The following is a 12,217-nucleotide window of genomic DNA, read 5'->3' as shown; positions in this document are numbered from 1 at the left end:
CAGAGATTCCCGTCCCAGGAAGCAAGACGACCATACTATGCGACACGTCCACGCCAACAGCCCGACCTTACGTGACAAAGCCATATAGACAGCAGGTCTTTCAATCCCTGCATGGCTTGTCGCACCCAGGAACGAAGGCAACGGCCAGGATGGTAGCAGAGCGATACGTATGGCCGGGGATCCAGAGAGATTGCAAGCAGTGGGCACAGGCATGCACTCATTGCCAGAAATCTAAGATTACCCGACACAACAACTCGCCAGTTGGGAACTTCAAGGCTCCGACGAGGAGATTCGAACACATACACGTCGACCTGGTGGGGCCTTTTCCGATGTCAAAAGAATACAAGTATTGCCTGATCATCATCGACCGATTCACACGATGGCCAGAAGCAATCCCGGTGCCCGACATAACGGCAGAAACAGTAGCCGAACACATATTTAGAGAATGGATAGCGAGATACGGCACTCCGACCAAGATAACAACGGACCAAGGACGCCAGTTTGAAGCAGACCTCTTCCGGAGATTAACACGCTTGACTGGATCCAATCACATCCGGACAACAGCCTACCACCCAGCAGCTAACGGGATGGTAGAGAGATTCCATCGACAGATGAAGGCAGCTATAAAGTGCCATGAAACTACACACTGGACCGAAGTATTACCAGTAGTACTAATGGGCATCAGGGCAGCTTGGAAGGAGGACCTAAACGCAACACCAGCGGAACTAGTGTTTGGAGAATCAATCCGCTTACCAGGACAATTCCTAAGCACGCAAGAGACAACAAGTAAAGCAGACACAGACGACCTGATAACGAGATTGAAGCAGACGATAGATCGGCTAAGACCGAAAATCAAACGCCATGGTCAGAGGTCTACATTTGTCTTCAAAAACATGCAAACAACGCCAAGAGTGTTCCTAAGGCATGACGCACCACATGGGGCATTGCAACCTCCGTATGACGGCCCATACGAGGTTGTAAACCGAGGTGAAGAAACCTTCAAACTGAAAATTAATGGTAGAACTATCAATGTGTCAATAGATCGCATCAAACCAGCCTACACCTTGGAGGAGGACAATCACAGTCAAACAGCCAAGGAAGACGAGAAGGCAGAGCAAAAGGATCAACCAACCACAGAAGTCAAAACCAGAGCCGGGAGAACATCAAGGCCTCCGGTCCGATTCAACCTCACCTCACCCAGGCTCACCCTCAACCAGGGGGGTACTGTGGCGGTCTCCCGACCGCACAATCAAGACGGTACGCGCGCCGCGCGCGCGCCCACCGATCACGCGCCGAGCGCGTGGGCCAGACTACGGCCCGCGAAGCTATACGAAAGCGCCACCGACAGGTGGCAGACTTTCTCGCGTTTCAGTTCCCGACAGGGAAGAATAAAAGGCCACACGGCGACGGCCTAGACAGCTTTCGACTGCTCTTTGGCTCATAGCCAAGAACAGGAGAAGCATTTTTGGTAACCAATCTCGCCGTCACCTTGCCGCCGCCGAAGCTACGGCCACCACCGAAACGAGCTGCGCCACTTCGCCTGCCGCTACCGCCACAACCTCAGCGGCCCCTGGACTACCGCCCAGGCCAACCGTGGAAGCTCGTCCCGCTCCAGCTCTCGCCGGTGCGACTGACCCGTCCTCCACGGGCGCTCATCACAACGTGGGACGTAAGAGTTCGGCGCTACACGTCTCCTCGGCTAACGTGGACGGTGCCTCCACTCCTGTCGCCGCTGCCACCGTCACCCTCCGAGCGGGTACACCAGGGGACGCAGACCATCCCGCCTACGCGTGTACACCGAGGCGTGCAGCACCAGCCATCACGCGGCACTCAGGAAGTGCAGACGGACACGGAGTGGGAGACCACCTCATCTCAGGGGACGCAGACCGAGGAGCCGTCGGCACTCTTACCGGAGTCGACACCGACTGCGGAACCGGAGCAGTCCCTCACACCACCGGGGACACCGCCGGCGTGGCGGAAGTTCAGCTCCTTCCGGAGGACCACGACGCAGCCGAGCATCATCTGGCGTGAGCGACTCCGCGACTAGGAGAAGAAGAAACCAATCGGCCCTTTTCAGGGCCACACAACAAGAAGAACACAAACGGCCCTTTTCAGGGCCGCCTCCACGGCCCTTCTCAGGGCCTTCTTTAGCACACTGACACACCTACATCTGTACCATAGGACATAGAATAAACGACCTATTTATTGCACACCTCTGTCTCTCAGCTCATTCGGCGATCCTTCTTTCGCTACGACATATCCTCTGCGAAGGGCACGCGACGCCCCCGCGTAAGTGGCAAGCGCCCACAGATTTATATCTATTCTTGTCTAATGAGAGCTGTCTTTGTTCGATTGCTGCGCCATCTCTTGCCACACGCAATATTGATGCTTATCCTGTCAACCTGAATGTGCTCTCGCACATATAAAAGTTATATACACTAATCTTTTTTTCTAGGCTTTCAATCTTAGATCAAATTGCACGATATTGTTCTTAAATGTTGTCCCTAGTTCATGCCGGTTTAATTTTGTGGATATTTAATGTGGAATTTTTGTACAAAGCAAATATTGTCGTCACGTATACCAAAAATTAACAAAATTTTTAATTTCTTCTTGTTTTCGATATAAATTCGACCACCATGACCTAGATTTTGATGCGTACTTTAATTCTAGACAAAAATTTTGCATTTCTATAAAGCCAATTAAAAGATTAGTGCTAAGAAAAAAAGCCGGTATTACAGACGGCTTTAGGATCCCCTTAAGAAACAAAATTGAAAAATCGTTTTCTTTAATTATTTCTAGAAGAAGTAAAAAAACGTTTTTAAACCGGTTATGAAACGTTTTAAACAAACATTTTTGAAACGTTTCTGAAAGGATTATGTGCTACCTGGGATCTCACCCAGATTAGCATAAATCTGATTAGATATAAACAAAATGCAATCTGATCATATACATATAATAATTCAGATTTAATTTGATCTAAGTAGATATGATCATTTTTTCCCGGGCAGATAAATAAAAAGAGGCAATAAAAGCCAGGCGCGGTAATTGATGCGCAATAATTAGTAATCTCAATTAATACGTAAAATTAGAGAGCGTTTTTGATCCTTTTTTTTAGTCACTTTTAGCACAATATTAATAAGTTAAACGCGAATTATGTAAGTCAAGGTTTAACGCAATCAAATTTGATAAAATAATGAATAAAACTAATATATACGGATAGTCAATTTTGGTTGATGCGGCCTCTCATAACGCAGAATGTATTGGTTGTTTTTCTTTTAACCTTTCGGCTGTTTAATAGATTTGTCATTGTCTCGATATTACGTTGTTGAAATAAGAGGTGCTTGATTACCCGTTATTATAAAATATAAACATGTAAAGTAAATGTACCAATGCCTGGATAGTCAGTGAACACGTATCTGTCTGAACACCTTTATTATTTTAGTCTTTAAATAAGTATAACACGAATTAACTTTTGGATACTATAACTAAAGTTTCAAAATACAAGATAAATCTTTGATTTTAATTCGTGTTATACTTATATGTATATTTAAGTGGATGCTGCCATCTGTTTTACCGGCATTTTTTGTCATCACGTAGCGTTGTATTAATTTGACATAATTAAAAATCCTTTTCCAGAATTGCAGTACATACATTAATGATTCGAGGAAATTTTTTACAAGAAAAATTTATGTATTTTAATAAAATATTTTTATTTTGTACTGTTACCTCTGTAATTCTTTGTGATTAAATCTTTTATTCTATTGAAAAATACATATATAAACTTTATATTTAAATACAAATTGTATTCCCTCGTTGGATTAAATATTTTAATAAAATATTTGTATTTTGTACTGTTACCTCTGTAATTCTTTGTGACCATTAAAAAATACACATGTAAACTTTGTATTTAAATATCTTGTATTCCCTTGTTAAATTTAAATAAAATTTTTATCTTATAAAATTGTTATCATACATTCTTTTCTAATTGACACAATGTAAAGATTTTTCAAAGTAGTGCAACAATTATTTTTTGAGGCAATATACATGTTCTCTCTGTAATTGGCGCTTTAATTTAAAGAGATATCATTTCTTTTTTGTAATGGTAATAGATCACTTGAAGCGCGACTCTTCTTTTTGATAAGGTAACATAATTTTGTGACGTGTATCACTTGCGTTATAATTTTTCGGAAATAAAGATACTACTGCTTAGATTTTTTCGAGATTTTTCGAGATATAAAGATCTACCACTTGTTACTTAGGTTTTTTCGAGGTATAATACTACCACTTTCTTTTTGTTTAGGTAACAACATATACACTACTATACGTGTACTTGGCGCCTTTTTTTACCTTTTTTTAAAAAAAGTAATTTTGTTCGGATATCACGCCTCTTTGTAGTATATTACGCATTTTATAAACAGTATGTACAGGATAAAGCTATTTGGAGGTATAATACTACCACTTTGTTTTTTTCGAGGTAACAGGGTAACAACATAATACATATACACTACTATGCGTGTACTTGGCGCTCTTTTTTACCTTTTTTTCAAAAAGGTAATTTTGTATGGATATCATGCCTTTTTGTAGTGTTACGCATCTTAATCTTATAAACAATATATCTTATAATCCTATAAACAGTATATATAATACAAGGTATAAAGCTAAAAGTGTTACGGACTATTATTTCAAAAGAAAACAACAATTTAATATTTTGCTTAGTTTTTTTTAAATAATAATCTGTAACCCTTTTAGTTGTACACCTTGTATATATTTTTCAATTTCAACATAAAACATAATCGCAATAAAGAATGATTAATGTTAATAAGTCGTTAACTGTAAAATTCTTTATTTATTTTTATTTGCGTGTCTTACTGAATGTTGTTCGCAACTGTATATGTACCGATATCTTCAGGTATCGATATTTTTGATAATTATTTTTACGTCAGACATAATTTTAATTCATCCAATTTTTATTATGTCTAGACATAATTTTCGTCCACTTTTTATTATGTCTAGACATAATTTTAATTTAGCGATTTTTATTATGTCATGACATAATTTTAATTCTGCCGCTAGGAAAATTTTAAGTCGATTCTTATGAATCAAGCTTGAATTCAATGTCTAGGTGTCCCAGGTTGCCGATAACGAAGTCCACATAGTGCGCTTCGTAGTTTTCGGTGTCTACATGTATTAATAATCGTGCGTATGCGTGCGTGCAATGTAATAGCGTGCTATCCTTGTCTATATCTTTGTCTATATAAGGACAAATATAATCGATAACATAGAAAATGGTAATTTTGTCGGTTATACAGACGGCTCCAGCATCACCTTAAAGACTAAAATGAATAAGGTGTCCAGAAAGACGTGTCCACTGACTGTCCAGACATTGGTACATTTATTTACCGTAATTATATTAATTATAATCAGTGCGACATTGTCAATATTTATTTTTTTAATTTCTCTGTTAGTTACTTTTACTTTATTTTTTGCTTGCAATTTTATACCATGATCTATTACGTGTGTTACTCCATATACGATTATACAAGTATCTTTGAATTAACGCTAAGAACTTGACTCAACCGACCAATGTCTCGTTTCCTTCCTGGCTTTCCAACCTGTAGTCCAGTCGATACGTCGTTAAAAATGACAAAATAATAGACTAATTCGGAAAAAGCTGGAACAAATTTTAATCGCTTTGTTTGGGTGTTAGTATAATGACATACTATAAGTTTCCGACCTCCCCCGTGGTGTGCTTTGGCCGCCATCTTGGAAGAAAAGGGTAAAAAATCGGTTTTTCGCGAATATGTCGGTTTTCATTAGACTTAGGCTAAAATAGTTTAATACAATATTGTAGGAATTAAATTCTCTACAAAAAAAGAAGTATAGGTTCTTTTCCTACGACCAATAGTTTTGGCGCCAGAGCCAGGAGGAGTAGGATACTTTTTGTAACAAACGGTTTTATATATATATATATATATATATATATATATATATATAGAGAGAGAGAGAGAGAGAGACTCTATTTCGCCGTATCTCACTTCTCAGGTAAATGGCGTTGTTATTGTGCTAGTGAACCGTTGTTGTTTCACACATCTGGCTTTGTATTATTTACTCGACAGTGCTATAAGTACATTTCTTGTTAAAAGCTATAGGAGCATCCAAGATTTCAAATAAATTAAAAGATATAGTTATGACGATTATCTCGTCATTTTTTATGAATATCCAGATAAAACATGCATTCAAAGCACAAAAATTGCTGAACGTTTCTGACAATCGAACAAACATGTTTCTGCGAGCGTAGTTTCCAATAAATCTATGATAGTTACTATGCTCCAAGAAAAATTTCTATCAAATAAAAAAAATAAGGATAGACTTATTACCTCAATGTTGGGTAAAAAACTTCAAACTGCAGGATTTATTATCAAGCAAACTGTTGAAGATGCTGACACTCTTAGTGTCAATACTGCGATTGATGCATCGAAGAACTACGATTCCGTAGTAAGAATTACGATTCCGTAGTAATAGTTGGCGAAGATATTGATCTTTTAGTGTTACTGACAGTCTTAGGATCATCTAAATCTAACATCTATTTTATGAAACCGAGCAAGGGAAAAAAGAGCAGAAAATTTATTCATCTATTTCCTTCCAATATTCTAATATTGCTAAGCATATTCTCTTTCTTCACGCATTCACCGGTTGTGATACCACTTCAACTTTTTTCAGGCAGGGTAAAATAAAATTTATTAAATTGTTCCAAAAAGATGAAAATTTGCAAAATATTTTAAAAATTTTTGGAGATTCGGATGCTCATCCAGATTTCATTGACATAGCAAGACAAAAATGTATTCTTGCTCTATATGGAGCAAAGAGCAACAGTTTTCTGGATAAGAGTCGATTTTCATGCTTCGCCAAATCTATGTCGAAAGTAATGTTCAACATTGCTTCTATACCACCTACTGAAGCAGCTGCACATCAACACTCCCTTAGAGTCTACCATCCGATTCAGCAGTGGCGCGGAGTTAAAAAAAAATCCCTAAGATTGGGGCTAGAAATATACAAAAAATGGTTTATTTCCAGTTCCTTCAATGAAGGAAGCCGCTCCGCAGGATACCTATTCTGAAGAACATCTTTTGCAAATGCACAAAAGGCTGCAAAGCGAATTGTTGTTGCAGAAAAGCTGGATTGCGATGCTCTGTGACTTGTTTCAACTGTCGAAGTCAAGCATGCACAAAGCTCGACATTATAATAGATCACTGTGACTATGATGAAGAAATCGACGTAACTGTTCAACATTTTGAGGAGACATTGACCGATCCTAAAAATGAGATTAATTCGAACATCGAGGAAGAACCAGAAAAAGCAGAGAAGGAAAATAATATTGAGAAAAAGGAAGATGCTGCAGAAGATGACATTTGCCAACCCTCTACATAAAAAAGAACAAAATTTTAATAATAAATTTTTGTACTTCTCTGACTGCTGCAGTCCTTGAGGTGAGCTCTCTCCTTTCTCTATCTGTTTTAACAATTGACTAAATATATTTTTCCTTTTTACAGTGGAAATGTCCACTATAACCGTGCGTACCAGCTCGCTTGTTACGACATCTTCTCAAGAAGGGAACTTTCTGCCTCGAGCTCTGTAGGAATAGAATCTTCTTATCTCAATAAATGGTGAAAATGGCTTAAAAGAAGAGCCGAAACGTTCATCACATCTGAATACACGGTTATTTTTCTTTTTTATTTGCGCACCACGTTCCGTGCCTGACTCGTATTCGCCGTTTTAAATCGTTGACACTTTTACGAGTCTAATTATATTATTGAATAATTAAAACAACCCTGGTAAAAAAATTTTCATAATCTCGGATAATCTTAATAATAACTGAGTGGATTAGGCCTACAGGGGACACCACATAAAAAAAACGCGCCACTAACTACCGTAAGGTAGTGAGGAAACGAGTTCAAAAGTATACTACAGCCTCTGAGAAGTGAGATACGGCGAGATAAAGTCGCTGAAACCGTTTGTTACAAAAAATATCCTACTTTTTCCGGCTCTAGCACCAAAACTATTAGTCATAGGAAAAAAACTATACTTCCTTTTTTGTAGAGAATTTAATTTCCTATAATATTGTAATAAACTATCCGGAATAGTCACGTCGATTCGACGTCGATCCGACGTATAAAGCTACATCTATAGACCAGCTACATCTAATCTAAATTAAGGTCGACATCGACCTAAAAATGGGCATCTTTTCGACGTCTAATCGACGACGTCTAATCGATCTCGGATTTCAAAGTCTTACCTATGTCTTATCGATCTCGGATTTCGACGTCTTACCGACGTTTTATCGACATGATAGGGCCTAAGCAGAATGGCTGTTTTGGCAGTGTTTTATGCCTTAAGTCTTTGTCTTATGTAACGCACAATACTGTACTGTACAGTATTGTGCGTTATATAAGACAAAGACTTAAAGCATAAAACACTGCCTTAAGGTTATAAGACAGCCATTCTGCTTAGGCCCTTATCAATGTTAGTTTTAAATGTCTAAAATGTCCATTTCTACCAATCCCGATTAACTTTAATCTCGGTTTAACTAATTTTTTATTCTTTTCTAATTTTAAGAATTAGAAAAAAATAAAAAGTTAATTAAACCAAGATTAACGTTAATCTGCATTGGCAGAAATGAACAGAAGCCCAATATTCATAGTTGAATCTTATATTTAAAATCGTATTATCTTAAGTTCAATTTCAGATGTTGTATATTAGATAGTTTTATTGATGACTACAAAACGTAAACTTTCAAGGTAAACTTAAGACGATCGTAAATATAAAATCTGATCAATAAATACCAGCCTAAAAATGCCTAAAATACATAGTCGGATCTTGTTAGAGAGAAAGAGTGAAAAACATTTAGTTTAAAAAATTTCTTTAATACATAAAACCATATACTATATTAAACATATATTATGTTTTTAATAAAATATACATAAAAACAGTCCGTATGAAAATTGAAGACGTTACAGAACCTCTAAAAATTTTTATCAAAATGGAGAAATCATACTGTTAGGTTACTATTTAATCTTATATAAAAGAATATTTCTAAAAAATATCTCTAAAAAAAAGAGATCAGTGTAAGTTGGCTGGCTAGCTAATTAAGATCTAAAGAAAGTCTTATATAGTAAAGTAACTCTTATATAGTACGTATAATCGTAGACGCAATCGTGAAGAAAAGAACATATTGTTTCAAAGCAAGTGAAGATTAGGCCCAACTGTACACGTACATATACACAAAAAATACACACCTAGATACAGATACCTATGCGCGCGCGTATACATAAATATATATAAATAAAAAAAAATTATGCCGCACCCGAAACGGTCATCTTTAAAAAATATCTCTAAAGAAGAGAGATCAGTGTAAGTTGGCTGGCTAGCTAATTAAGATCTAAAGAAAGTCTTATATAGTAAAGTAACTCTTATATAGTACGTATAATCGTAGACGCAATCGTGAAGAAAAGAACATACTATTCGTCCTTATTTTTAACTCCCTCTTATAATAATTAATACTTGATCTCCTAAACGGGCTCGATACACGGTCACAATCAAATATGAAATCTGGAAAAGAGAAATGTATGTTAATGAGTGTGTGTGGTATGCTGTGTGTCCGCAGCGACGAACTCGAGCTTAATGAACTCGTAGGATTATGCGTGCGAATCAATCCTCTCTGCGGGTGCTAAGGGTCACTATTTTCAACATCTGTTAACCTTTAACCGACGGTTAACACTTTGGAATAGACAACAAAAATTCGCTATTTTGAAAATTAACTGTCGGTTTAGAGGTTAACAGACGTTGGAATTATGACCCTAAGCTGATGGCAGAGAACGAGAGACATAGGCGCTTTATGCTGTGTAGTCGACAGACGTCTCGTTCTCTGCCATCACACACGCACGCACACGCACGCACACGCACACGCACACGCATACGCACACGCACACGCACACGCACACGCACACACACAACCTAAATGTATTTTAGTTACATACCTTTTTTTTGTTGAGGTTAATTCCCTCGGTTGAGGAAAAATTAGTGCCTTCAGTTCCGCCCCGGATTCTGGCTAAATACCTCAGGCATGGATGAGGTGCGATCATGCATCACCGTACCCTCGTCGGCGTTTCGACGGCCTCGTCGTGCAGCAACGCACGCTGCGATTGCGATCGGCCGGATCGGCGTGCGGCTTTCGTATCTCGGTATATACTCGGTACTGATGCGGTAACTCGCGTTACGAGGTTCGATATATTCGATATATCATTATATCCTGATATATCCGCGGTATTCAATCGATTTTTCTTTAATTGACGCCTCGTGCACACAACACACCGTTAACGCGACTCGACTTGTTGAATATATCAAGTAACATACTATAGCATCCACGCCGCGTAAGTTGCGTACACATATGATAGCTAAGATGATTTGATTGGCTGACGCTCAAAGTCGCGATAGTTATAACCGCCAAATTCAAAACCGTACAAATTAAAAAACAAATTAAGCATTAGATTACCATTAATTAGTTTTTGAAAAGTAATTAACACTAATTTCTCCAACGTTTTTTCCGCCACTTAATTCCTCCAACCATGCACTTTTGTGTCCCACGCATTTTTCAGTATGTTAATAACTTTGAAAAATTCCCCAAAAATTATTATAATATCTTTATACTTTCGACTAAAAATCAATGTAAATAAAATTTGGAAATTATTTATTTAAATATTTTTTTATAACAATTATATGTTGAAAAACGCACGTTACGACTTGTTTCATTTAAAAATTCACAACTCACGAACAAATTAACGAAATTTAATGTTTCAGCACGCAAATTAAAGCTAAGAGTAGTGCAAATGAGAAAAAAATGTGAGATAATTGTTAATTAAATAGAAATACTTAATTTCGTTGCCAGAAATTTGGCAATTTTTAAGTGGTACAGAAAGACTTTAAGGATGCCAGAAAAAGAATTTCTGAATAAGAAAAGACGAATTTGGACTATTTGGAGTGTGAAAGATATTTTTTATGTAAAAAAATTATATTTTTTTTTATAATCGCATGCTCTTCATTCCCACCTCTTCGGCCTGCATTTGAGCCATAATAGTCCTCTGTAAAATGTCAAATTTTTTTTTAACGACAAAAATATTTTAAATACGCTTAAATTGTACACAAAAATACATTTATATCGAAAAAAAATTCTCACTTACCTTCACACAACACTGACGTAATCCTCCAACCAAAATGCACTTTCGTGTCCCGAAATTAACGCGATTTTGATTGTTTGTCGTTTTGAGAACAAATGAGCGAGAAAATATTCTAGATTTTATAACTACTAATGAGTGCTTTTCATTTAGCGACACAAATTGACACAATAAGCGTCATTCTATCTTTTTTCAACATCTAGTGAACAACAAAGATAGAGTGACGCTTATGTCAACTTGTGTCGTTGAATTACTGGAAAGCAATCATAATATGCATGAGTGTGATTTATCTGTACAATGTAGGAATGAGAAAGACCTCAAGTTAACGTTGCGGCACGTGCAATATTTTTTACTTCAAATCTTTATTCCAAAATTTAAGCAAGTGCAAACATTTATATATTTTAATGCAAAAATCAAAAGGTACATATTAGACGTCGACTAGACGTCGAATATACGTCTAAGGATAACGCGAGTTAGCAAAATATGAAAGGTACATATTAGACGTCGACTAGACGTCGAATACACGTCTAAGGATAGCGCAAGTTTACAAAATATGAAATCTCGAAATTTTATGGAAAATTCTTTTCCGATGCTCAATGTATTACATATAAATTGTAAAAATACTCAGAGCAGGAGACGTCTAAATTGTCATATTTGTAGATGTGCATTTAGATTAGACGTAATCTAGCTCTCTCCGACGTCGGTTAGACGTCGAATCGACGTCAGCGTTCCGGCTGGGATATTTTAGCCTAAGTCTAATGAAAACCGAGATATTCGCGAAAAACCGATTTTTCACCCCTTTCTTCCAAGATGGCGGCCGAAGCACACCACGGGGGAGGTTGGAAACTTAGTATGTCATAACTGACACCCGAACAAAGCAATTAAAATTTTTCCAGCTTTGTCCGAATTAGTCAATTTTCAAATGTACTTGTCGACTGGACTAAGGGCGGTCTCGCGTTGCACGTGTACTTGACGGCTTGACGCGAGAC

The 12,217-nt window shown here is 37.6% G+C and overlaps 1 protein-coding gene and 1 long non-coding RNA gene across 2 annotated transcripts in view; both read right to left on the bottom strand.

The window, feature by feature from the left end:
* Nucleotides 1-12,217, bottom strand: part of LOC143902167 (E3 ubiquitin-protein ligase rnf146-like) — a 250,938-nt gene that overhangs the window by 170,069 nt on the left and 68,652 nt on the right. The window lies entirely within an intron of this gene.
* Nucleotides 9,397-10,515, bottom strand: LOC143902071 (uncharacterized). Its single transcript, XR_013258255.1, has 2 exons — nt 10,035-10,515; nt 9,397-9,606 (listed from the first exon to the last, which is right to left on the bottom strand). It is a non-coding gene; the product is annotated as an uncharacterized LOC143902071 (long non-coding RNA).

Source organism: Temnothorax americanus, unplaced genomic scaffold (assembly GCF_048541705.1).
Source record: "Temnothorax americanus isolate GAGA-0224 unplaced genomic scaffold, ASM4854170v1 Scaffold38, whole genome shotgun sequence".
NCBI classification, from domain to species: Eukaryota; Metazoa; Arthropoda; class Insecta; order Hymenoptera; family Formicidae; genus Temnothorax; species Temnothorax americanus.
This window is presented reverse-complemented; position numbering and strand designations above follow the sequence as displayed.